Raw genomic sequence first — 27,470 nt, forward strand, 5'->3', positions numbered from 1 at the left:
AAGACTACGAACATAACAGAGCATGGGCTATTTTTAACCACTATTTAACATAGCACAGATTATGAACCAGCAGCAGGGGTGTTTTTCCACCGCTATTTTCACAGAGACTGCGAATGCATATTTTAGCATCACTTCTATGTAACAAGCAAAGACTACTTGGGGTCAATTCGTTCCCTTTTATCAAGCCATACGTAACACTGTGAACTCAGAGACTACGAACAACACTCCTATATAACATAGAAAAACACTATAAACACACCTCTGACATACCGCAACCCTTACATAACATAGTAGATATTACACAAGCATTAGACTATGAGTACATTTTCAATCACTATTTAACATACCAGAAATTTGACCAGGTGTAGTAAACTGTTTTTATGACACATTTTTAGGGGTGTACTCGTTCTCTTTTATGACCACTTTTTAAAATAGGAGAAATTACACAGAGACTAAAACACATATTTTTCAACCCTATTTTTTAACCACTATTTAATGTAGCACATATAACAACCCTTATTTAATACAGCAGAGAATATGTGTATTAGTTCCCTATACAACAAGCAGAAATCACACAATCATTACTCCGGTACTCCATGTCCCAAAAGTATATACCATCGAGTCCAAAGTCAAAAATTTAAATCCGAATGAATCATAACATATTGAGGTGCTATTTCTACATTTTGTAACAGGCCATCAACTACAACATGTCCCAAGAGTACTGAATATCAGGGTGAAACGTCAAGTGTTTATACCCTAATAAGTTGTAAACGGAGCGATGGAGAAATTATGTACCAAGCAGAAAAAGTGAAGGAGGAATAAATTTGAGTGGCATATTTACTTTTGTATTAACGAGAAAAAATCGAAACAACGCCATTTTAACTAGCTCAGAATTTCTGTACCTTTTTGGGTTATTCAAAATAAACGAAAAATTTGGATGGAGTATTTATTTTTATACTAACGAAAAAGAAAGCAAAGATATGCCATTTTAACTAGCTGAGAATTTTATATAATCTTGTAGTATTTAAAGAAACAAAGGGAACCTACTCAATTTTCTACCAACGAGAAATGCCAATTCAACTAGCTCAGAATTTATGTGTCTTTTTGTTGAGTCGTCTATTCAATTGTGTGCCAATGAGAAACGCCATTTTTAACTTGTCTAGATTTTCTAGACCATGTTCTAATATTTAAACAAACAAAGGGGTGAATTTGAGTGGCCTATTCAATGTTGTACCAACGAGAAATGTCATTATAACTAACTGCGTATTTTAAACCATTTTGCATTATTTAAATAAACAAACGAAGGTCTCTTGAGTGAGCTTCCTAATTTTGTAGCAAGAAGAAAAAGCGAAGAAGGACTATTTTCTAACTAACTAAGAATTTCATTTCATTTTCTAATACTCAAATTTCAATCGGGATTTTAGTTTTGTACGAACCAGAAAAAAAGTGAGGAATAAATAAAATTTGATTGGATTATTTCCTTATGTAGCATCTGGAAAAAGTGAAGGGCAATTATAGCTTTTATATTATTCAAATAAACGAAGGAATAAATTTTTACTTACCAGCAAAGGCGAGGAAGGTTCATTTTAAATAACTCAGCATTTCACACCTTTTGGTGCTATTCAAATAATCGAGAGAATAAATTTGGGTGGTCTATTTTATTTTTGTACTCATTCGAAGAAAAGGAAAGAAGAACCATTTTATACGTTTTTTGCAATTTAAAGAAAGGAATAAATAAATATGGGTATCCTATTTCCTTTTGTACCAACGAGAAAAAAACTACACAAATAAACAAAGGAATAAATTTGTAATAACCGAAAAAAGCGAAGAAAGACCATTTTAACTGGCTCAGCTTGATACACCATTTGAGCTACTCAAACACATTTGAGTGGCCTATTGAATTTTGTACCAACGAGAAATCTCATTTCCAGGCCATGTTTTACTATTTAAACAAACGAGGGTATAAATTTGAGAAAGCGAACATGGACTCAGAATTTTATATCATTTTGTAATACTCAGATAAACGAAGAAATATATTTGGATGGATTATTTAGTTTTGTACCAAGCAGAAAAAGGAATAAATTTGAACTGACCAGAAAAGCGAAGAAGGATCAGCATTCTATACTTTTTCGTGCCATTTAAGAAAATAATAAATTTATCGTGGGTGTCCTATTTCCTTTTGTACCAACGAGAAAAAAGCCAAGAAGGACCATTTTTAACTGGCTTAGAATTTTATACCTTTTTGTAATATTTGTACCAAAGAAAAAACATGGAAATACCATTTAACTAACTAATAATTTTTGTGCTAACCACAAAAAGCGAAGAAAGACCATTTTAACTAGATCAGAATTTGTAGACCATGTTGTACTATTTAAACAAACGAAGAGATAAATTTGAGTGGTTATTCAATTTTGTAGCAAGAAGACCATTTTAACTAACACAGAATTTTGTAATATTCAAACAAACGAACAAATAAATTTGAATGGAGTATTAGGTTTTGTGCCAAGTAGAAAAAGGAATAAATTTGTACTGACCAGAAAAGCGAAGAAGGATCAGCCACTTAAAAACGGGTGTCCTATTTCCTTTTGTACCAACGAGAAAAAAGCCAAGAAGGACCATTTTTAACTGGTTTAGAATTTTATAACTTTTTGTAAAATTTGTATCAAACAAAAAAGCAAGGAAATACCACCCAACTAACTAATAATAATTTTTGTGCTAACCAAAAAAGCGAAGAAATGCCTTTTTAACTAGCTCAGAATTTCTTGACCATGTTGTACTATTCAAACAAACAAAGGAATAAATTTGTACTAACCAGACTCAAAATTTTATCATTTTGTAATACTCAAATGGACGAAGGAATAAATTTGTTTGACCAACCACGAAAAAAGCGAAGAAGGTCCATTCTCTAACTAGCTCAATATTTCAGTACCATTGTATCTAGCTCAAACAAACGAAAGAAGCAGAAAAAGTGAAGAAGAAATAAATTTGAGCGGCTTATTTACTTAAGTATTAACGAGAAAAAAATCAAAGAAACGCCATTTTAACTAGCTCAGAATTTAGTTTGGATGTTTTCTATTTCTTGAGAGCATTTTTTATTATTGGGGGTCCATATTGTAGAACAATATTCTAATTTTGATCTAACATATGTAAAATAAAGTGTTGTAAACGTTGTCTCACTGGAGAAATCTTGCCCTATTCTGTAAATTAAACCCAAGTTTCTATATGCGCTGTTTGTTATCATATCTATGTGTTGATTGAAATTTAGTTCATGATCAAAAATAACGCCTAAATCTTTGACAGTACTTGGATTAGACAATTTAGTGTTTTTCAGTGTATAGTCAAAAGTGATGGGGTTTCTTTTTCTCGTAAAAGACAGAGATTTACACTTGGATACATTTATTACTAATTTGTTGTCATCGCACCATGTTTGAACTCGCTGTAGGTCTTGTTGTAGTTGTATGCAGTCTTCAGTTGAATTAATTCTAGAATATAATTTGAGATCATCAGCGAATAGGAGAATCTCAGAGTTTTCAATAAAAAGTGGAATTTCATTAATAAGTAGGAGAAATAGCAGAGGACCCAGATGAGATCCTTGAGGAACCCCAGACAGAGTAACAAACTTTTCGGTGACATGCCCCTTGTATAGAATGGATTGTTTCCGGTTACATAAATACGATACAATATATTCTATTGCCGACTTTGAAAAGTTTAGGTTTGTTAATTTCGCCATTAGAACATCATGATCCACGACATCGAATGCTTTACTGAAATCGGTATAAATAACGTCTACCTGGCCGCCTTTGTCTAACTCCGTTGCTATAAAATTTGTTACAACTGCTAGGTTTGTTGCAGTAGACCTATTGTGTAAGAAACCATGTTGATGTATAGATATAATTGGCTTTACGTGATTCAGAATTCGTGTATATAAAATACTCTCAAGAATTTTGGCAAAAGGAGATAATATAGCTATAGGTCTGAAGTTTTGTATTTCGCTTTTATTTCCAGACTTTGGCACTGGACACACTAAACTTTCTTTCCATAAGTCCGGAAAAGTGCCTGTTCTTATGGACATATTGAATATAGTATGGAGCGGATGCTTGAATATATCAATACAGCCTTTGACAACATACGGAGGAATACCATCCGGTCCACATGACGCTTTTGGTTTGAGTGCCTTTATAGCCACTTCAATTTCTCGCAGTTGTATTTCTCCAAGTTGAAAGTTGTCCAACAGGCTAATGCATTCCGTCTTGTTAGATATAAAACTGTCTACGTCATATTTTGCTGAGACATTGTTATAAACAGATTGAAAGTAATGCGCGAAGGCCTGAGCAATCTCACTGTCCTTATTTAGTTCTTTCCCATTGTAAGTAAAGGAGGCTGATGACATATGCTTGGTTTTGCTTTTGACAAAACTCCAAAGTTGGCCCGGATCATTATGAATAGAAAGTTCAGATTCTAGAATGAATGTTTTATACGCAATTGATATGTCGGTCTTTATCTGTTTACGTAACTCATGAAATTTTTCACAATGATATAGGCTTGCAGTTGTTCCACTTTTCCATTTTTTATGATGATATGATTTGGATTTTATTTTTCTAATTATACTATAAGTGAACCAGCTCGGATAATTTCCATTGACATGTTTCTTACGGGGAATACACATACTAAATACATTATTAATCATGTTGTAAAAGTTGGATAGCACATTATTGATATCATTCGTTTGCGAAAGACAGCCCCAGTTTATTTTGTGCAGTTCCACGTATAATTTTTTGAAATCAGCCTTCTTAAAGTTGAAACCAGATATTTTAGCTTCTCTGTTTTCTTTCTTTGTAACGTTTAATGGGATAGAGACACTTATTGCGGGATGGTGTCTGTCTTCCTTAGTAACAAGAGGACAGTCTCTTTCAACGAGAACCTTATCAATATTTGATAATACCAAATCTAAAGTTCGGCCGTTACTGTTACGAATATTATTAAATGACGCTAAATCATATAAGGACATAAAGTTATATAATTTTTTACAATTTGTTGTTGATGATAAGAAATCAAAAGCACAACCTGTTATTTCAGGAATATTGAAATCCCCTATGCAGAGAATGTTGCTACCTATTGGGCAATTAGTCTCAATAAATTGATAGAATTGTCCATATATTACTAAACTTGATTCAGGAGGAATGTACACTGCACATATGAATAATTTAAAACCGTGAATTACAAGTTTGACAAGAACACATTCAAAATACAAGTCATACGAATTAACAAGATATATATTATGATTATAGTGTGTTGCTATTATTACTCCCCCTCCCTTACATTGATTAAACAGTTCGAGATTTCTATCCTGGCGGAAGACTTTGTATCTATTATCAAAGAACTCTGTATCGAAATGATTTTCGGTTAAGAAACTTTCAGTGATTATAATAACATCATAATTATTTGAGAGTACATTTGTATAAAATTCTTGAGCTTTGGAACGCAAACCAAAAGTATTTTCATAAAACACCGAAAACATACATATTTGGTTCAGAGACTTAACTTTCTGAGAGGAGGGTTCATGCATGTTATGTTTACGGAATCCGGATCTCGAATTACACTCAGTATTTCCTGGAATTTCTTTTGGTGGAGGAACGCTATTTTGGTTGCTACAGGTGATCAATTGTTTTGTTGTACTTACATGTTGCAGTTCCTGAGAACACAATTCTCACTGGTTTCTGGTCGGTTTACGCTTCACTGACGCAGAGCAGGAGGAGGGTTGGGTTCTGGAATTCTGTTGTTTTCCATGTTGAATGACAGGTGCCTCGGGGGAATTATCAGTACGATTGGGTGTTTCTTGCAGAACAGTAGGGGGTGCGGTCACATCTGGTATTTCACTTTCAACACGTTGCCTTCCTTCTTTTTCTAACATTTCTGAAAGTGTGTATTTTCTCCCGTCAATGTATAAATAGCGATAACTTATATAGGAAAGTTTTCCTTGATTGCGAGCTTGTGTCATAAAATATCGAAGACTTTTCCTCTCATCTCGCACTGCATACGAATAATCTTGTTCTACATAGATATTTGATCCACGCAACTTTTTCTTATTTTGTAGAATTGATTCCTTTTTTTTATCACTTAAGAACTTGCACACTATTGGACGACACCTGCCTGGAAGTTTTCTGCCTGCACGGTGACATCTCTGAATGTCCTCGTCTGATAAGTCCAGCTGGAAACGATCCCGTAATAAATTACGCACTTTATTTTCAGTGTTGCTCCAATTTTCACTTTCTTCCTCTTCAACACCATAGAACACTAAATTCTGCCTTCGACTACGATTTTCCAGATCATCCAGTTTACTCTGTAGTAATGAATTGTGCTGTTGAAGATTATTTAGTTCACTTTTCACTAGTACGAGTTCATTTTCCAGTACACATACACGATTCACTAACGTCGTCATGGTTTCCCGTAATTGTCGCACTTCAGACACTAAGAGTTCATTAGAGCCCCGTAGAGAGTTAATCATTTCTTTGATTTCTGTTACATCATTCTTTTGAGAATTAGTTGGTCCCGGATTTTGTTCTACTCCAGAAATGATTAGCAATGTCGCGATTACCAAACCGTAGGCATACAGCACGTTTGAATTTGTGGCTTCATGTAGCACTTTTATTTTTGTCCTTTTTATTGCCGCACTGGCGAACAAACCTATTCTGGATCTCCAGAGGGTTATTGAGATACCCATTCCACGCTTGAATGCACCACGGAGCTAAAGAAAATCACGTCCGACCGCTTCGACGACTTCACAGCGTCTATAAAGAGTGCTGCAGATGTTTAAGCTTCTCAATATTAATGCACTTTAAATAAAATAAAAAAGGAACGGTACGAATGAGTTATCTAACACTTGTATTGTTAGTATAGTGAGGGTCCTAAGGTACAGTGTATTGAGCGCAAATTTGTTTGTTATATGACATAGGGCCCCTTACTACGGAAAAACAAAGACGGTTCATTTTAACAAGCTCAGCATTTTGTACCTTTTTGTGCCATTTAAATACGGATGTCCTATTTCCTTTTGTAGCAACAAGAAAAAAGCGAAGAATGACCATTTTTAACTGGCTTAGAATTTTATACTTTTTTGTAATATTTAAACAAACGAAGGGATAAACTTGTACTGACCAGAAGAAGCAAAGACCACTACCATTTAACTAACTAATAATTTTTGTGCTACACAAATAAAAAACGGTATCAATTTGTACTAACCAGAAAAACCGAAGAAATGCCATTTTTAACTAGCACAAAATTTCTAGACCATGCTGGACTACTTAAATAAACGAAGGGATAAATTTGAGTGGTCTATTCAATTTTGTACCAACGAGAAATGCCATTTTAAACTAGCTCAGAATTTCTAGACCATGTTGTACTATTTAAACAAACAAAGGAATACATTTGTACTGACAAGAAAAAAAGCGAGGAAGTTTCATTTTGTAATACTCAAATTTGTTTGACCTATTCGGTTTTCTAGCAAGCAGAAAAAGGAAGGAAATAGCATTTCGTACTAATCAAATAAACGAAGGAATAAATGACCTATTCGTATGACCTACCACGAAAAAAAGCGAAGAAGGTCCATTTTTGTACCATTTTGTACTACTCAAATAAACGAAGGAATAAGTTTGGGTAATCTATTTCATTTTTTACCAATCAGAAGAAAATCAAAGAAAGTCTGTTTTAACGAGCTCAGCATTTTACACCATTTTGTACTACTCAAATAAACGAAGAACTAAATTTTGTAGCAATCAGAAGAAAAGCAAAATAAACGAAGGAATATATTTGAGTGTTCTATTTTTGTAGTACTATTTTGTATATTCTTGTGTCACCCAGAGAAAGGGTAACTTCAAAGTAGCATTCCCTTTCCCGTCACGTAAAAAATGCACTATATGAGGTGCTTTGAAATTACACTAAAAATAATGTCAATAGCCGCTTGCCTTCCACACTAGTAAGGGGCCCGATGTTATATAAAAAACAAATTTGCGTTCAATACACTGTACCTTAGGACCCTCACTACATCTACAATACAAATGTTAGGTAACGCATTATTAACGTTCCTTTTTATTTTATTTAAAGTGCATTAATATTGAGAAGCTTAAACATCTTAGCTCAGCTTAAACAGCACTCTTTATAGACGGTGTTCAACATGGATCTTTGGAAATTTTCTTCTCCTTGATGAGCTGATTCTTACTTTGATATGGTCTTTTCTTCTGGCTTTCATTCTGCTGTGATTCAAAATGGCCAAGCATGTTGTTTCTTTTTTTCTATTATTGTCATGATTCCTCGTCCTTCATCAGTTTTCTTTAGTACGCTAATTGCTATGAAATATGTTCTACAGAATTAAGTTATATTTGAATTATGACGCAACTTTCCTCTGTAACCAAGGGCAGATCTGGCTGATCAAATCTTACATTCAAATATGTAGTTAGTGATCGGGGAACTTTGGACTTTAGAGTCGCCCCTCTATAAAAATTGTCCCGTGAGTACCTTAGGAATTTAAATGGCACAAAACGGTATAAAATGCTGAGCTCGTTAAAATGAACCTTCTCTGTTTTTCTTTTGATTGGTACAAAAATAAAATAGGCCACTCAAATTTATTCATTCGATTATTTGAATAGCACAAAAAGGTATAAAATGCTGATTTAGTTAAAATGATCCTTCTTCGCCTTTTCTGGTCAGTACAAATTTATTCCTTTGTTTACTTGAATAATTCTTTCCTTTTTCCATCCAAATTTGAGTATTTGAAAATTATATAAAATTCTCAGTTAGTTAAAATGGTCTTTCTTTGCTTTTTTCTTCTTGCTACAAAATTGAATATCCAACCAAATTTATCTCTTCGTTTGTTTCAATAGTACAAAATGGTATTGAACTTCTGAGCCAGTTATAATGGTCCTTTCTGGTTAGTACAAATTTATTCCTTTGTTTATTTAAATAGTACAAAATGGTATAAAATACTCAGCTAGTTAAAATGGACGTTCATTTTTTTCTCGTTGGTATAAAAGTAGGACACCCAAATTTATGCGTTCGTTTATTTGAGCAGTACAAAAGTTATACATAAATTCTGAATTCTTCGCTTTTCCTGGTTAGTACAAATTTAACCGTTTTTTTATTTAAATAGTACAAAATGGTTTAAAATACTCACCTAGTTAAAATGGCATTTCTCATTGGCACAAAATTGAATAGATTATTAAAAATATTCCTTCCTTTTATTTAAATAGCACAAGACGGCATAAAATTCTCAGAAGTTAAAATCGACCTTCTTCGCCTTTTTTACGTTAGCACAATAAATTCTAAGTTAGTTAAAATGACAGTTGTAGTTGGTAGACAATAGAATAGGTCAATCAAATTTATCCCTTAGTTTGTTTAAATACTACGTCATGATATAAAATTCTTAGCTATTTAAAATCGCATATCTTTCCTTTCTTTCCTTTCGTTAGTACAAAAATAAATACTCCATCCAAATTCACGTTTTCATTTGTTTCAATAACCCAAAAAGGTACAGAAATTCTGAGCTAGTAAAAATGGCGTTTCTTTGATTTTTTCTAGTTAATACGAAAGTAAATAAGCCGCTCAAATGTATTTCTTCTTCACTTTTTCTGCTTCTTTCGTTTGTTTGAGCTAGATACAATGGTACTGAAATATTGAGCTAGTTAAAGAATGGACCTTCTTAACTTTTTCCGTGGTTGGTCAAACGAATAGGTCACACAAATTTATTCCTTCGTCCATTTGAGTATTAGAAAATAATATAAAATTTTGAGTCTGGTTAGTACAAATTTATTCCTTTGTTTGCTTAAATAGTACAAAAAGGTATAGACATTCTGAGCTAGTTAAAATTGCATTTTTCGTTGGTGAAAAATTGAATTGGTCACCCAAATTTATCACTTCACTTTTTTAAATAGTACAACAGGGTCAAGAAATTCTGAGCTAGTTAAAAAGGCATTTCTCGTTGGTACAAAATTGGGTATACCACTCAAATGTGTAGGTTCGTTTTGTTTGAGTAGCACAAAAAGATATAACATGATGAGCTAGTCTAGTAAAATGGTCTTTCTTCACTTTCTATTCCTTTATTTGTGTAGCACAAAACTTATTATTTAGTTAAATGGTATTTCCTTGCTTTTTTGTTTGGTACAAATATTACAAAAAGGAATAAAATTCTAAGCCAGTTAAAAATGGTCCTTCTTGGCTTTCTTTCTCGTTGGTACAAAAGGAAATAGGACACCCCAATAAATTTATTATTTTTTTAAATGGCCCAAAAAGTATAGAATGCTGATCCTTCTTCGCTTTTCTGGTCAGTACAAATTTATACCTTTGTTTACTTGATTAGTACCAAGTGTTAATACTCTCCTTTTTCTGCTTGGTACAAAACTAAATAATCCATCCAAATATATTTCTTCGTTTATTTGAGTATTACAAAATGATATAAAATTCTGGGTACATGTTCGCTTTTCTCAAATTTATCCCTTCGTTTGTTTAAATACCAAAACATGACCTGGAAGTTCTGAGCTAATTACAAATGAGATTTCTCGTTGGTACGAAATTCAATAGGTCACTCAAATGTGTTTGAGTAGTCCAAATGGTATATCAAGCTGAGCCAGTTAAAATGGTTTTTCTTCGCTTTTTGTGGTTATTACAAATTTATTCCTTTGTTTATTTGTGTAGCTTTTTTCTTTTTGGCACAAATATTACAAAAAAGGCATAAAAATCTAAGCCCGATATAAATGGTTCTCGTTGGTACAAAAGGAAATAGGACACCCATATTTATTTATCCCTTTCCTTAAATGGCAAAAATGTATAAAATAGTTCTTCTTTGCTTTTCTTCGAATGAGTACAAAAAATAAAATAGACTACTCAAGTTATCCTCAGTTTTTAATGGTACAAGAAGGTATAAAATGGCCCTTCTGATTGGTACAAAAAAAATTAATAGACCACTGAAATTTGTTCCCTCTATTATTTGAATAGCACAAAAAGGTATAAAATGTTGAGTTAGTTAAAATGAACCTTTCTCGCCTTTGCTGGTAAGTAAAAATTTATTCGTTCGTTTATTTGAATTATATAAAAGCTATAATGGCCCTTCACTTTTTCCAGTTGGTACATAAGGAAATAATCCAATCAAATTCTATTTATTCCTCACTTTTTTCTGGTTCGCACAAAACTAAATACTCCATCCAAATTTTAGTATTACAAAATGATATAAAATTCCGAGTTAGTTAAAAAATGGCCCTTCTTCGCTTTTTTCTCCTTGCTATGAAATTGGAAAGCTCACTCAAGAGACCTTCGTTTGTTCAAATAGTACAAAATAGTATTGAACTTCTGAGCCAGTTAAATGGTCCTTTCTGGTTAGTACAAATTTATCCGATTGTTTATTTAAACAGTGCAAAATTGTTTAAAATGCACAGTTATTTAGTGCAAAATGGAATAGGTCACTCAAATTCACCCCTTCGTTTGTTTAAATATTAGAACATGGTCTAGAAAATCTAGACAAGTTAAAGGCACAAAATTGAATAGACAACTTAAATATATTTAATTAGTACAAGAAGAGTTAAAACAGACCTTTTTCGCTTTTTTAAGGTTAGCACAATAAATTCTGAGCTAGTTGCAATGACATTTCTCGTTGGTAGAATATTGTGTAGGTTCAATTTGTTTCTTTAAATACTACAAGATTATATAAAATTCTCAGCTAGTTAAAATGGCATATCTTTGCTTTCTTTTTCGTTAGTATAAAAATAAATACTCCATCCAAATTAATTTTTCGTTTATTTTGAATAACCAGAAAGGTACAGAAATTCTGAGCTAGTTAAAATGGCGTTGTTTTGATTTTTTCTTGTTAATACAAATTTATTAATCCTTCACTTTTTCTGCTTGGTACAAAAATTCTCCATCGCTCCGTTTACGAGTTATTTGATATTTGACCTCGATGGTAGTAGTTGGTGGCATGTAGTAGTTGATGGCTTGTTACTAATTGTGGAAACGACACCTCAATATGTTGCTTCGTTTACGAGTTTGATTTTTGACCCCCATGGTAAGTACCTTTAGGACGTGTAGTAATTAATGACCTGTTACTCCATATGTTGCTTTTCTTTAGAAGCTAAAAAGGCTTTGACCTCGATGGTCAATACTTTTGGGACATGTAGTAGTTGATGACCTATTACTAAATGTGGAAACACCTCTTCAATATGTGGCTTCGTTTACGAGTTTGACCTTTTACCATGATGGTCAGTACTTTTGGGACGTGCAGTAATTGACGAATGGTATGTTTCACAGGGGGTTGATAAGAGGAACGAGTACACGCCTTTATTACATATGAGTGCTGTTAAAATATTTTTTCTATGTTAAAATAGGGGTTGAAAAATAAGCCATACTCTTTTATTAGCTCTGCTATCTTACATATTCTTATGTAATATGTGCTATGTTAAATAGGTGGTTTAAAATATGTTATCTGTCTGCTGTTTTCATATGTTAAAATATGAGTTGAGAAAAGTGCTCATAAAAGGGAACGAGTACACCCCTTAAGGATTATCTGCTCTGCTATGTGTTCGTAGTCTCCACTGCAATGTTAAAATAGGGATTGATAATAAGCCATGCTCTTTTATTAGCTCTGCTATGTTAAATAAGAGGATGGAGAATGTATTCTCTGCTCTACTATGTGATCGTAGCATAAAAGGAGGTCGTTAGACGGTTCAGGGTTGGAAACTAATACACCCCTGCTCTGCTATGTGTTCGTAGTCTCCACTGCTATGGTAAAATAGACCACGCTCTTTTATTAGCTCTGCTATGTTAAATATGCGGTTGGAAAATGTTATCGATCTGCTATATTTGTACTCTCTGTGTGATTTCTGCTATGGTAAAATGTTCAAAGAGGGGTTGGAACGAATACATCTCTGCTATGTTACGTGTTCGGTATTCTCCAATGCTATGGTAAAATAAGGGGTTGATAATAAGCCATGCTCTTTTATTAACTCTGGTATGTTATATGTGCTATGTAAAATAGGCGGTTGGAGAATGTATTCTCTGCTCTACTATGTGTTCGTAGTCTCCACTGCAATGTTAAAATAGGGTGTGATAATAAGCCATGTAAAATAGGCGGTTGGAGAATGTGTTATCGATCTGCTATGTTAAAATATGGGTTGGAACGAATACATTCCTGCTATGTTACGTAGTCTTATGTATTATCTGCTCTGCTATGTGTTCGTAGTCTCCACTGTTATGTGGCATGTTCGAAAACCCCCATATCCCGAGTTTGGCATAGGTGCGCAGTAGGTCATAAAAGGGAACAAATACACTCCTAAAATGGATGTCGTGAAAGACCGTGGGTAGACGGTTCAAGGTGTTCGATTTGCCCCACGTGGGCGTGGCCGAGTGGGATGGCCAGGGCGGGGCCACACGTGGGCGGATCCAGGGGCGTGGCCAACTGGGCGGGGACACGTGACCGGCGCCAGCCAATTAGCGTGAAGGGGCGGTGCCAAGGGTCACGTGACCTGCACCAGCCAATCAGCGTGAAGGGGGCGTGGCTTTTTTGCGCATGCGCAGTAGGAAAAAACAGCCCCAAGTGACCCCACCCTACTGTCGGAATTGAGTTCAGACGTAATTTTTATTGCAGTGGTCTTCTTTTTAGCTGCTACAATCCGTTTTAGTGCCCTCCGGTCCTTATGTAACAGGATTGTCTTTCGACCACTGTTGTGCTTTGCATACGTCGTTTGCCCATGAAGTGTGTATGCCCTTGTGACATTGGACACAGTGCCTTTCGATACCTCCACAATGTTCGCCACTGTTGCCACTGAAGCTCCAACCAGACGGGCACCAATGATAAAATCTCTTTGGAAGTCTTTCAGGTTGCCCATTTTACCGCACCTCTTTCACACCAAGACACTCACAGGTAAACTGGTTACTGCTGACGGAAGATGAAAAGATCCACATGATACATTGAAAACAACAACAACAAAAAAAACTATCGGCAACCGCAACACGTGTTGTACAGTATAAGGCCAAACTTACGTGTCCTGTATGGAGTGTTTTTAGATTTTTTGTCTATCCCCTGTACATAGTCATGGAAAAATTAATAGCAACTCCTTGGAATTTTACGCATTTATAAGGATTTCAAAGAAGTTTCTACCTAAATATGCACAAACATGCAATCATATATATATCAAACTGAAGTACATTTTATGTGGAATCCAAATTAATCACAGAATTTACGTATCTTTACAACAATTGATGATATTTAACAAAATATAATGTTAATTGTTAAGGGTCTTGACTACAGAGAAATTATACTACCGCTAATTTTAGAGTTCTTCTGTAATATCTTCAAAACAAAAAATATATATATTCGAAAAGCAGAAACGTAGTAAACTAGACAATATGATTTTGTATGTGATACCGTTATCACAACTCATCTATCTGCTTTCGATTTAGAACTGTCGATATATTTAGCATTTTTTGCTGGTTCTGTAAATAGCGGCATACCAAAAGCAGATAGGTGAATTGTGGTAAAGGTATCACATGGAAAATCGTATTGTCTAGTTCACTACGTTTCTGCTTTTCGAATATTTTTATTTGTTTTGAAGATATCACAGAAAAACTCTAAAATTAGCGGTAGTTTAATTTCGCTGTAGTGGTGACCCTTAAGTGAAGTGAAAGTAAGTGAAGTTAAGTGAGGCGTACCCAATTGATTTTGGCTCAAGCTAATACTTGATTATATGTCCACGCTTAGTAATAACGTCTTTGCATCGTTACCCTGATACAGGATAAACATCATGAAAAAATTAGATTTTTTGGAGATGGTCGAACGGCACATGCTTGATCACTTAGAATGGATTGACGCACCCCGACATTTGGCTGGTGTGAATGAGGAAAATGCAGGAAAAAACACTCAAGATGACTGGCCTAAAATGTTATTACACATTTTCGACCGAGTGTCTCCAACGGGAATCGATCCCGGGACCTCTCGCACCAAAGGCGAGAGCGTTAGGGACTAGGTCACCAGGGGCCACTAAGAGTAACATTGTCAATCAATGTCTTCTATGTATTTGTTTTACCATATAGGTCAGACAGTGACAAAATTAGACATTCATCCTCAGCAAACTACGCTAAGGATCATTGAGGGATGTATGCATGGAGCTACTGCAAAGATAGCAAAAGCATCACATATCAGAACTATGGCAGAAGTGATTATTATGTGAAGCAGAAACATTGAAATGGGCTGGAAATTTTGCCAGAAGAAATTATTGTCAGTAGGCCAAAGTAATTCCTAACTGGACACTAACAGACAAGAAACGATCTAGGAAATATCCTTGTACAAGTTGGTGTCACGAAATTAACGAATACTAAGCAGATCTCAGAAAACACTTTCCCCGGATAGATGGTTATGGAGAAGAATGGGAAACACCTTCATCTGGCAGTGGATTGATAATATTGTTGTTCATGACGATGATATACAAGGCGTTTCAAAACAACACCGACAACGTTTAGGAGGTGATTCCTGACACCATGATAAGACAAAAAGTATAGACCAATCTGGATGCAGAAATGTTTCCTTTCGGAGTTATAGGCTGCCGAAAACGTGAAAAAATGAACTTAAAAGTGCATAGCTTCAATACTATGGGACCTACTCTAGTCAGGTCAAGACTTCGCTTATGAACTAGTATGTGTCCTATCCAAATATCCAGGTTTCACAACCCTGCGGTACTTCCGCAACAATTTTTATAGAGATAGTTGGTGAGTACTTCAAATTATATGCCCATAGTCAAACTCCCTCTATAAATATTGTTGCGTGAGTACCTCAGGATTCTGAAACTTGGATATTTCGATAGCGCACATATTATTTGCTAAGTGGCCTTGACTCACCTACATTAGGTTCCATAGTTTTGGAGCTATGAACCTTTAAAATTCACTTTTTCATGTTTTAGGCAGCCTATAACTCCGAAAGGAAGCATTTGTGCATCCAGGTTGGTCTATACTTTTGGTCTTAAATTGGTGTCTGGAATAACGTCCCAAACGTTGTCGGTGTTGTTTTGAAACAGCCCGTATAATATTGTTTAACCGAATCCCGATTGATCGAATTTCTGGGTTAACTGAACCACTAAGGAAAACCTTTTCCAAAGAAATGCCAAAAGAAAGTATCAATCTTTTTCACAAGCTGAATTAAACTTCATTGTTTCAGTCGAAGTGATTTAGTTTGGCAATTCTCTGCTCCAATGTTCTGTTTCGAAAGTATGTTGCCAAAAATGTACTGTATACCAAAAATGTTATATTTCGGTTTGACTGAATTTTCATTTAACCGAAGCACCATCGGTCCCAGCAAATTCGGTTAAACTGGCTCTACTGTAATTGGATCGTATATTAATGATCATAAACGTCCCTTATATGCTATGTGCCAAGGTTACGTGGACGAACCTTGTGTATTCTCTCATCGGGAATTGAACTCATCTCTGCAGCACAAAAGTGAGGGCACTAACCATCTAGCCAGAGGGAAGATTTAATTGAATCAAGGTAATGAAGCAAGTCAATGGTAAATTCTAGGGAAGGGGACACCTTGTTAAGGCTTGTGCTGGGAATACCTAAAGCTGACCTTGATTCTGCAACCTACTGGTAGTTTTATTTCGAACTGAAGTTTTTCTTAACGAGTTTTTCGTATAGCGTTGCTCATTTTATTAGCTGATTTTCGGTAGCTGTGTTTACTATGTAGAAGTATCTCGACTTACTAATTATGTTGTTAGTTTTGCTACACTCGAACATGCATAATTTCCCTGAGAAAAGAAGTAATTGCAAAGAGCAAAGAAACCGGATGCAGACGACGCTTGGCGTCACTGTTCTACGAACCATCGTTTCACTCTCTCTTTCTGCAGCGTCCATCCAGACGCTCGCTCTCTTGTGCAATGTGGTGAAAGCGTCTTGTGTTGAACGCGAAGAGAAGAAAAGTACCTGTGGAATGTTGAGGTATGTTAAAACGTTTTACGAGTAAATTTTCTTAACAGTTTTTGATTTATGATTTACTTGCTATCAGCGTTGGTTGTACACATTCCATTAATATATTTGATAAAAAGTGTTATAACAAGTGTTGCAGTGGCAGTCTGGAAAATGCGTGGTTGAAAAATGACAAAATGGCGTCCTTTTGTAATGGTCGACTTTTTAGGGAGAATGGCTTCGGAGTCACAACGGAAGGTAGTTGAGTTTGTGTCTTAGTCTGTAATTTTGTTTCTCATGTGCTCAGTTATCTTTGATATGTAAATAACATAAAACAGATACTTTTTGCGTCGCAAAAGTACGAGAGTTGTTTGTTTCAGAGTAGCCATTATAAATATATTTCCACGTAAAAACAGGAGTATATTTGTAATAGTATTGTATGACAAAATATTTCACCAATTCTTAGGAATGTTTACGGAAATAGTGTTAGTTGTAATGCAAAAGTCTGTGGCACATTTAAAGATTTTTTCATTTAATAAGTAGAGCTAATGACTTTGTCCACATAATGTGGCAACCATATTTGTATCATTACGTGGCATTTCTATTGTTCTAAGCAATAGTGCAACGATCCCTATCCAGTAACAAAATAATTCGTAAACTTCTGTTCAAAATTGTGTTTCAATTTACCCGAATCCGCAAACTATGTGGACAATAATGTGATGTAATGATGAATAGTTATGTTTGTGAGTTGAGTTCCATTCAGGAGACGCAAACAGTGTTGGAAATTAATATCAATACGCCATTTTTTTTATCACAAAGCAGGTTGAAAAAATACGTTTAATTACATGAAAAGAAATATGTATACTTGTGTTTCCTTTTAACACATTTCTATCTACCTGAGTTCTAGAAAGTTTGCGCTTATTTTCTATTCATACGCGAGTAGTAAATAAATGTTCTTTAGGTTGAAAACAAGTCTTGCGTCCTTTGTTTCATGAACGCCATTGTAAATATATTCAATCCCAAGGGCGGATCCAGGGAGGGAGGCGTTCGGGGCGATTGCCCCCCAGAAGAGAGAACTTTTTTATTTTATATATATAAATAAAATCCATTCCAAAGTTTGGAGCCATTAAAAAGTAGTAGTATGACAACGCACCGCCCCCCCAGAAGTCGGTCCTGGATCCGCCCCTGTTCAATCCTAATAATATATTATGCTGTTACTAAACTACTAAAACTGCATTAAGATAGTGTAGATAAATCTGTTATTGATAATATGATAGCCTATCGCAATCTGAAGCTAATCTGTTTGTAGCTTATTTAAAGATAATTTAGTCGTAATGCGTTATTTGAACATCATGTACTAGTTATACATGCTACGTTATAAAAAATTCAGCAATCAATCGGAAGACAACTGTGAATCACTAAAGAACTAGAATAAGATATTTTATGAACAACATTTCTAGTTTCCAACGCTAGATTCTAGATTTTAGTGAGATTCGTTCTTGTCGTAACATTTTTTTTTTTTTGTAATTGCATTGTGGAAATTGAGTTGTTCCATTGGAGTTTAGGCACCCTTTTCAACGCGGAGGATGTAGGAAACGTGGACCTACAGTCTAAGATGAATTTCAAAACCACCGTATTGCGTTCAATACTCTCCCACTAGGAATCGAACCCGGGACCCGGTGGAAAAAGGTCCCCACGCGCTAGCCACTAGATCCGCAGGTAAGGCGTATTGACTTGATATTGTAAATTAGAAAATACATTTCGTTTGATAATGATGCAGCCACGCAGTGTGGCAAGATGTAGCAGGAAATTACGATAGTAATTACTAATAGAAATGAATGTATTACCTTATGCTGTAGGAAAAATGTATAATTTGAAATTAATCTCGAACACAGAGTATACATTTCGTAGATTTCTTGAGTCAATTTAGTTCCAATGATATCGATGCATGATGAAGAACAAAATTGAACAATCAGAGATAAATTAGTTTATTATTGAAAAAAATAAACATATAGCTTCATTGAAAGAATACATAATGTTGTAATCTTATAACAGAATATAGAAATTAGTCAAACTAATTTTGTGTATTGCAGTTTGACTACTGTCATGTGTAATTATTGTCCCTTTCTCGCTGTAAGCATATGATAATAAATCCTTGAAAATAGCAAGCTGGTATCTGTCGGATACAACAAATTTTGTCATATGCTAAGTTTTGTATATTTCTTTTAAACAAGTGCGTTTTAAAAATGAAATCTTCCAGCTTTACGTCCCACAGTTATGCCGGCTAGGCTAAAGGAGACGGTGATGATGAGAAACAAATGAAGTGGTGGAATGAAGAAAGTGGGAGGAAACGGGAGAACTCCGAGGAAACCCACGCACACGAAATTTGTCCATCATAAAGTTCATTTGGTGCGATCTGGAATCGAACCAAGGACCCCATGCACCAGAGGTGAACAATCTATCGCTGAGCCACCGTGGCCCCGAGAAGTGCGTTTACTTTCACAGTGTGAACCTACGGTAAACTTCTGAACTATGGAAAGTCAATACTCAAATTTGAAATAGTATATCTATAACTACTCGTTGCAATAAATTATAAGATGGATCAAAGATGATTTTTTTTCTCGGACGCTGAATCCATATCGATAAACCATTACTCGGTATACCTTACTGTTTTTTCTATAGTGATAAAAGAGGAAACCGGAAATTATTCGTTTGAACCACTTCCGGATTGGATAGATGGTTAACAAAGGAAATAGAACCTATTATTGGAACGCTGAATGATCTGCAAAAAAACTGCATCTCGATATCTTTTACTCTATTTGCTCTATGAAAATCATAGTACATTTCAACCACTTTCGGTTTGAACTATATTCAGGATAGCCATGTCTAGAGAGACGGAATCCTTGGAAAAATAAGCGCATCTCGCTATATCTTACCGTTTCTGTTGGAGGTAAACGTTGAAATTATTAGAAATGGCTAGTTCGAACCACTTCCGGTTTGAATAAAGGGTAACTGGGAATTGGGACTCTGAATCGATTGTAGAAAACCTCTTGATAACTCTCACCGTTTTCGCTCTGTGGAAATCAGTATTGAAACCGGAAGTAATAGTAAATTCGAACAACTTCCGGTTTTGATTGAGTATTGGGGATAGTCATGGTATGTTTGCTTGAGACAATGAATCGTTTGAAAAAAAAACAAATAAAAAGACTTTTCGCTATTTGTTACCGTTTTCGTTTTATTGTGATAAACGTTGAAATAGGAAATCAATAATTTGAACCACTTCCGTTTCGAGTAGAGTTAACTGAGAGAGTGGAAACTAACCTATCCTTGAGAGGTTGAATCGATTGCAAAAAAAAAAAAAAAAAAAAAAAAAAAAAAAAACATCTCGATATCTCTTACCGTGTTTGCTCTGATATCTTTAACAGACGGATGGACTGACGGACGGAGAAAGTCTTTCTATAAGACTTTAGACACCTATGCGTAGCACAGTTTGGAAGTCTAGAAAATGAGAAAGATTTTGTTTCAAAATCCCTAAAATAAGAAGTAGAGAACAAGCGTGCACTTTTAGATTGAGAAAAATTTATTTAGAGATTTGTTTTTTTTTTTTTTTTTTTTAAATTCAACTGCTCCTCATTTATTTTGAGTCTGGAGTATCTTACAAGTAAAGGGTCTAAATGGATAAATCGAGTTGCGGGATGAGACAGTGCGCCTGATAGAGGATGTGAATATATATATATATATTTGTGGAAAATTGTAGCGGCAGAGCGCCATAAGAAATGGAGCGAGAGGGATTCAAAGATGGTGTAAAAATGAAATGAAATCTTTGAGTTTTACGTCCCGCGGTTATGCCGGTTAGGCTAAAGGAGACGGTGATGATGAGTAATGAATGAAAGGGTGGAATGAAGAAAGTGGGAGGAAACGAGAGAACCCCGAGAAAACCCACGCACACTGTGTTTGTCCACCTCAAAGTTGGTGGAAGAAGGGCTATGCTATGTTATCAAATACGTCAAATTAACTTTTGAATCGTGAAAGTAGTGAAACATAGACAATGCAAACCGTGATAGTTTCACATATTGGGGAAATACGAATGGGCAGAGTAGATCACTAATCTCCGACGCGATCTTGCAGTCCGCAATTTTGAAATCTGTGATATTTATTGAAATGGAAAATGAGTCATGTGATATATCAATTAGAGCCATTACATATTTTCAGATCCTCTTTCAGGCTCACTATGCCTTATCTCGCAACTCGACTCGTCCATTTGGACCCTTTGCTAGTTAGACCTACGGGTATATATATATTCCACTTTCTTTCCTCAGAGTTTACAATTGGCTTCAGCTTTCAGAAGGTAACTAATCATTAATAATTAATCTGTCTGATCGTTAATTAATTAAGAAAGACACTCTTTTTTAATCAATCAACGTGACATTCTTGAGCTTTTCATCTTCAAAATCTAACCTGAACTCTGTTTAGATTAGATTTTCACAAATGGTGTGGGAGACCCCGGTTCAAATCCCGGCTGGAGCTCATGTGGATCGTATTCCACGTTAATCTGTAGGTCCACGTCTCATACAGGGTGGCTGCTGAAAGGGATATTAAACTCAAACTCAACCCAACTAATCCGTTTCACAAATAAATTTGTTTAATAATAATAATAATAACAACAACAACAACAACAACAACAACAATAATAATAATAATAATAATAATAATAATAATAATAATAATAATAATAATAATAATAATAATAATAATAATCAGTTAAAAAGTAGAAAGTTAAACTTCTATAATATTTTTCTTCTTCTGTGTCCACCTTTCATTCTTTATCAAACAAAGGCATATATTCTTACAGAATAATTAGGTGTTACACAACAATATTTTGTTCTCTGTAAATTTATTACTTTGTGAGTTTTAAGTATCACTTTTCTAACAAATTTGAAAACTTTATCTATTTTGAATTAAATTATTCATCTGAGTTTCTGTGTTTTCAGGAATAGTTGTACTTTGGTCGAGAAGTTGCCAAGGAGTTACTAACCATTGTAGATCACAACAATTGGATCCATAGTTTCCTCTTTCTACACTGATCAACAAGAAGTACATAAGTAAGTATTTGAGAAGTATATATTAACAATGGTGTATACATTCAATGTTAAACTTGTATTTTTAATTTTTATCCAAATTAATTTTAGAAGCTCATGTGGCTCGGAATCCACGTTAAACTGTAGGCTCATGTCTTATAGAGCTTCGCTGTTGAAAGCGACGCTAAACTCAGCTCAAATCGAACGTTATTTCGGTTGATATTGCTAATCGTTGGTTGAATTGGAAAACTTCCCTGCAAGATTACAGGGAACCGCTGACGATAATGTTGCATTAGCTTAGTTGCGTAATGACAGTGAAGAGCAGTGTTTCTTTGAGGCATTTTTCTTTGTGGGTATTACCTCCCGGAGCTCCGAGAGTATACCGCGGAGGAGATAAGGTTAACATGTGCTAGAATAATAACGGCAGTGGGTGATAAATAGTTTCAAAATACAATGAATAAATAAATACATATTTTAATGAAATATTTCAGTTTAATGAGCACGATTATGCTCTTTTAGATTTAGCGAGACGATGATTAGGGCAGGTGAATGACGATGAAAGAATTAGTGGAATGGGAAAGTGGGAGGAAACGGGAGTATCTCGAGAAAACCCACGGACACAATGTTGTCCACCAGAAACTTACTTGGCCTGGAATTGAACCAAAGACCCCACGCACCAGAGGTAAGTGTTCTACCACTGAGGCACCTTGCCCCCCAAAATATTTTAATATTTGCAAGTGTTCTAAATCTCGCCTTGAAGCTATTTTTTTCATATTTCGTGATTCGGTGGTTCCTTGTGTTTCTAACTACCAACCTTGAACAGATAAGTGACAATTGAACGTCTTGTTGTGCCTATTTCAGAAAAATGAAAGACAAAATGAAAATGAAATGAAATCTTTGAGTTTTATGTCCCACGGTTATGCCGGTTAGGCTAAAGGAGACGGTGATAATGAGAGATGAGTGAAATGGTGGAATGAAGAAAGCGGGAGGAAACGGGAGAACCCCGAGAAAACCCACGAGCACGGTGTTTGTCCACCACAAAGTTCACTTGGCGGGGGCTGGGATCGAACCCGGGACCCCAAGCACCAGAGGTGAACGCTCTACCACTGAGCCACCGCGCCCCCAAATGAAAGACAAGTAGCTGCAGGCTTTGTTAATACGTAGTTTCATGTAGTTCTTCAAATATAAAGTCTACAAGAGTATTTTGGTTGAAAAAATATAATGGATCTTCTGGATCAGGGGCCACAAAAGTTTTGAACGGCCCCTAAATCGAGTTTTCATATTTTCTACGGAATATGCACATCATGCTGAGTTAAGTGACAGTTTAGGTTTGGCTACACTATATGTAGTTCTTCAGATATAAGGCCTACAAGAAAATTTTTGATTGAAATATATTGGAACTTTTGATCCAAAAACTATAGTGATGCATATCCACATGAAACATGAAAATACATACATAAAACATTGTATATCTATCTATCTATCTATCTGTATATCAAATTTTAAAGAAAACAGTTCGACACAAAATCATAGAAATTTGATGCAAATGAAATATTGCATTACAAAACTCTACACATTTAAAGTGATAATTTATTAACTGTGTGCGCTACTATTGCAACAAGAAAGTGTATCATTTTCTTTCCTTCAAAAGAAAACGGTTCTCTTTCGATGTCATAATGTACTAGTAAACGTACAGTGATAAATATATCCTCACTTGAAAATCCAACTTTTCCCCTTTATGTGTCTTTTAGATACTCGATAATACAAATCAATCCACTACGAGCTACAACCATATTAGTGGATACTAGCCATAAAATATACCTTGTGTACATTGAAAGTATATTGCATTTGACAATAAGGAAGTTTTATGAGATTTGGAGATGCAAGACCCCACCTTATGTTTCGGAAATATGATCACTAGGAGGAGCACGGAACTTTAGCAGTCTCTCTTTTCTGGTCTTCCATTTTTTGTAAAGAGTTCATAAATAACAGATCTAGTTATTACATAGCGTCGGTTTAGAAACAGTAATTTCGCTAGGGGCTCTTCTTTGCATTGAGAATGGATCAAGAAAAGTTACTTTTGGCTTAGAACGTTTAGGAAAATGTGACCAGAGTAGAATTAGGCTACAATATTAGTTAGGAAATACCTTGATTCTTTTCGTGGATGTGTAGAACAAGAGCCCCAAAAGCGTCCCAAGGAATATGGAGAGGTACTGTGCTTGAGATCCTTCCGAAAACTATCTTTTTCAGATCTCCCTTCTCTACCTCCCACCGTTCTTATTTCCTGTTTATATATATATATATATATATATATATATATATATATATATATATATATACAATTTCATTCTACAAAAATGAAATGAAATTTTTGAGTTTTACGTCCCACAATATGCCGGTTAGGCTAAAGGAGACGGTGATGATGAGTAATGAATGAAATGGTGGAATGAAAAAAGTGGGAGGAAACGGGAGAACCCCGAGTAAACCCACGCACACGGTGTTTGTCCACCACAAAGTTCACTTGGCAGGAGTAAGGTTTGAACCTATGACCCCATGTACCAGAGGTGAACGCTCTACCACTTTTTTTTTAACTTCCTGACTTATTTTCTACTGCAACCACTTTTCAGGACTACTAGACACGATAGGGACACGAACACAGAAACATCGAGGACAGTTAAAATCCCACCCTTGCTACTACAGAGGGACTCGAACCCCCAACGGGCTTCACCTCACAATCATCAGCCTAACGCCTCAGACCACTCGGCTACACCCACCGGCACTACTGAGCCACCGCGGCCCTTAATTTCATTCTACAGTATGGTCAGTTAGTTGCTTTAGTAAGTCCTAGAACTAGGTCTGTCAGCTCTTTCTCCCGATCATTCGCTTGAAATTATTGAGGTACAGAGCTATTTAGCTTAATACGTTCTCTACCTCCATAATACGATTACTGACGAATCTTTGAACGAATTGCGGCAGTAAAAGTTATGCAACTGATTTAATTGAAACGTTTTGTAGGTAATTTATCCACTACGCACATACTTTTGAGCTCTATTGGGGAATGATTGTTGAAGTTTCAATATATTTTTAAAATATAAATGTTATGCCCATTTCTTCATTTTTTTACAAACTGGGGCTTCATTAAAACGTTAGAATATATTAACCATTTTTTCATATCTTACCAATTCATCATGTAATCTAAGTTGCAAATGTGCGTGCTATTGGGATTCGATCCTCACACTTTCGATTTTGTCGACCTACCCTAATATATATACTACTACCACTATTATATACGGATAATACAGAGGAAGTTCTGACCTCTAAAATAAGGTACTACAGCAGGTGCTTAAATTGGCCTCCATGAATATCATTGTACGAACATCTGCAAAGCATTTTCTGATATAGCTGGCCCTACTTGTGAGGCTTGTAACGTACCTCATCCACAGCAGAGTGAATGCATTCTTCGAAAATTTGGGCACTGGTGTCATGTACACTACATGTTCAAAACAATTGAAACTCATCTGAGAATGAAGGAATGATTCATGAATAATCCCTCTACAGCAAGAACCTTTTTCAGGATTGTCTAATGTATTTATTTTAGAGAACTGTTGGGTTGCATAGCTATCCAGGCGTTTGAAAGAAGAAAAAAATATAGATGAACTCATCTATTGGAATTATGGCACTCAGGGGTCCATATACCATATACTTATATGGGTGATTGTATAATATAGTGCCCATATTTACTGCAAAACCTGTGCTAACGGTATTTCACAGCAGTATATTAAGGATTTTAAACATCCCACACCTCATTTTTGTGACCGTTGAATATACGTCTTCGTGAATACTGCACCATCGATACACAAAATCACTGTTTTGAAAGATCTTTATAGCAAGAGCTATGGAAAATACAGAGTATATTGGCAAAATTCCTGGCGAAGGAAAGAGTTCTCGGATAATAAGGTGTGTAAGTTTCGCAAATATGATTACATTTCTTTCTCTTCGAATATATGCCACCTACTTACACGTCAAATACGTAGTGTCCTGCGTATGACGCGTGTGTTGGTTTCAGGAGAAGACATTATCAATCCAAGTATATCTTCTTCAGAATTATCATTGTGTATAGTAGAAGATCCCCCAAATTCTCGTCAAAAAGGTAAGATTAACAATATTACTTCTCGAGGATTAATACTAAGACGTGAGACAGCAACCTTCGATCAGCAGTCTGCTCACTTCCAGACTATTACAGACACCTCGCTTCTAGACTATTGCATTTTGTGTCCTCATAGATCGGTTGCATATTTCCCAGGGTATTTCCTTGACCTGGCTACTGGATATGTACTGCTGGTATTTCACAGCAGATATCGAGAGGTAAACAAAACTCTATTTTGATGTTCGATACTACCACAATCCGTACCAAGACAATCCCTCCTGGTCTAGTGGCTAGCACTTGAGTCGTTGGTGTACGTGGTCCCGGATTCGATTCTCGGTGGGGAAGCACAAAAAATAATTTCATAATCATAAACTTTCATTAACCATTCTTCTCCTTGAGCCTAAAGAGCATAAGCGTGGGACGTTAAACTAAAGCTTCATTTCCTTTTTTACTAACCAGGGTGACTTCAAACTTGAACCTTGAATCTGGGAATAACCTATACATTTCTTGAAAGGGTTTGTCACGCAAGTTCCAAAACAAGTTTCAATTCCTTGCCCGGAAGTGACCTCACCCTCTTCAGGGTTGGAAATATATAGAACAACTTGATTTATATGTCCTATATATGAAAGTGATCTGCATGACTAGTAGATTAAGAATATGACATGCACTATTCAATTGTATCCTATATTAGTAAATAAAACCAAGAAAAATTATTGTTTCACTATAAATATCCTATATTAGTGGACCTATAAAGTTGAGAAAATCATATCCCGTGAACAGTAAGTCATTTGGTATCACAACTAATGTGATTCATTGGTATGGCTAGATGTGACACATTCGGTATACGTAGTTTAATTTCTATATTTTCCATGATTTCACACACACACACACACACACACACACACACACACACACACATATATATATATATATATATATATATATATATATATATATATATATATATATATATATATATATATATATGCATTGTCAGACCAGTACGTTCATTATATATTTGTCAACTCTCATCTAGATGAGTTCTTTGATAGGTCACACGGTACAGAAACGTTCAATAGATTTTGAGTTACTAATTACAGAAAACTAGTTGTGGTGGTAATTTGTGCTCATTCACTCGATCCGAACAGTTCTTCCTTTCTAGCTATATAAACCCGGTTGGTCACCCTTCAGGGTTGAAGTCCTCTAGCCACGACAAGGCCCGGCTAAAGAGAGCGAAGAAGCCTCCGGCTGGATGTTGTTTGCTGGAGTTGGCTTTTGTTTGCGGTTATGTGTGAGAGCCATGTAACTCACACGTCACGGTC

At 35.4% G+C, this 27,470-nt stretch overlaps 1 long non-coding RNA gene across 1 annotated transcript in view; it reads left to right on the top strand.

Annotated features, from left to right (window-relative positions):
- The window catches only part of LOC145687645 (uncharacterized), a 203,449-nt gene that overhangs the window by 112,772 nt on the left and 63,207 nt on the right, over nucleotides 1–27,470 (top strand). Inside the window, exon 2 of the long non-coding RNA XR_014131698.1 lies at nucleotides 21,915–22,025. This is a non-coding gene — a long non-coding RNA (uncharacterized LOC145687645). The remainder of the gene's footprint in view (nucleotides 1–21,914; nucleotides 22,026–27,470) is intronic.

This window comes from Thermobia domestica, chromosome 6, assembly GCF_964235325.1.
Source record: "Thermobia domestica chromosome 6, izTheDome1.hap1.1, whole genome shotgun sequence".
Lineage (NCBI taxonomy): Eukaryota > Metazoa > Arthropoda > Insecta > Zygentoma > Lepismatidae > Thermobia > Thermobia domestica.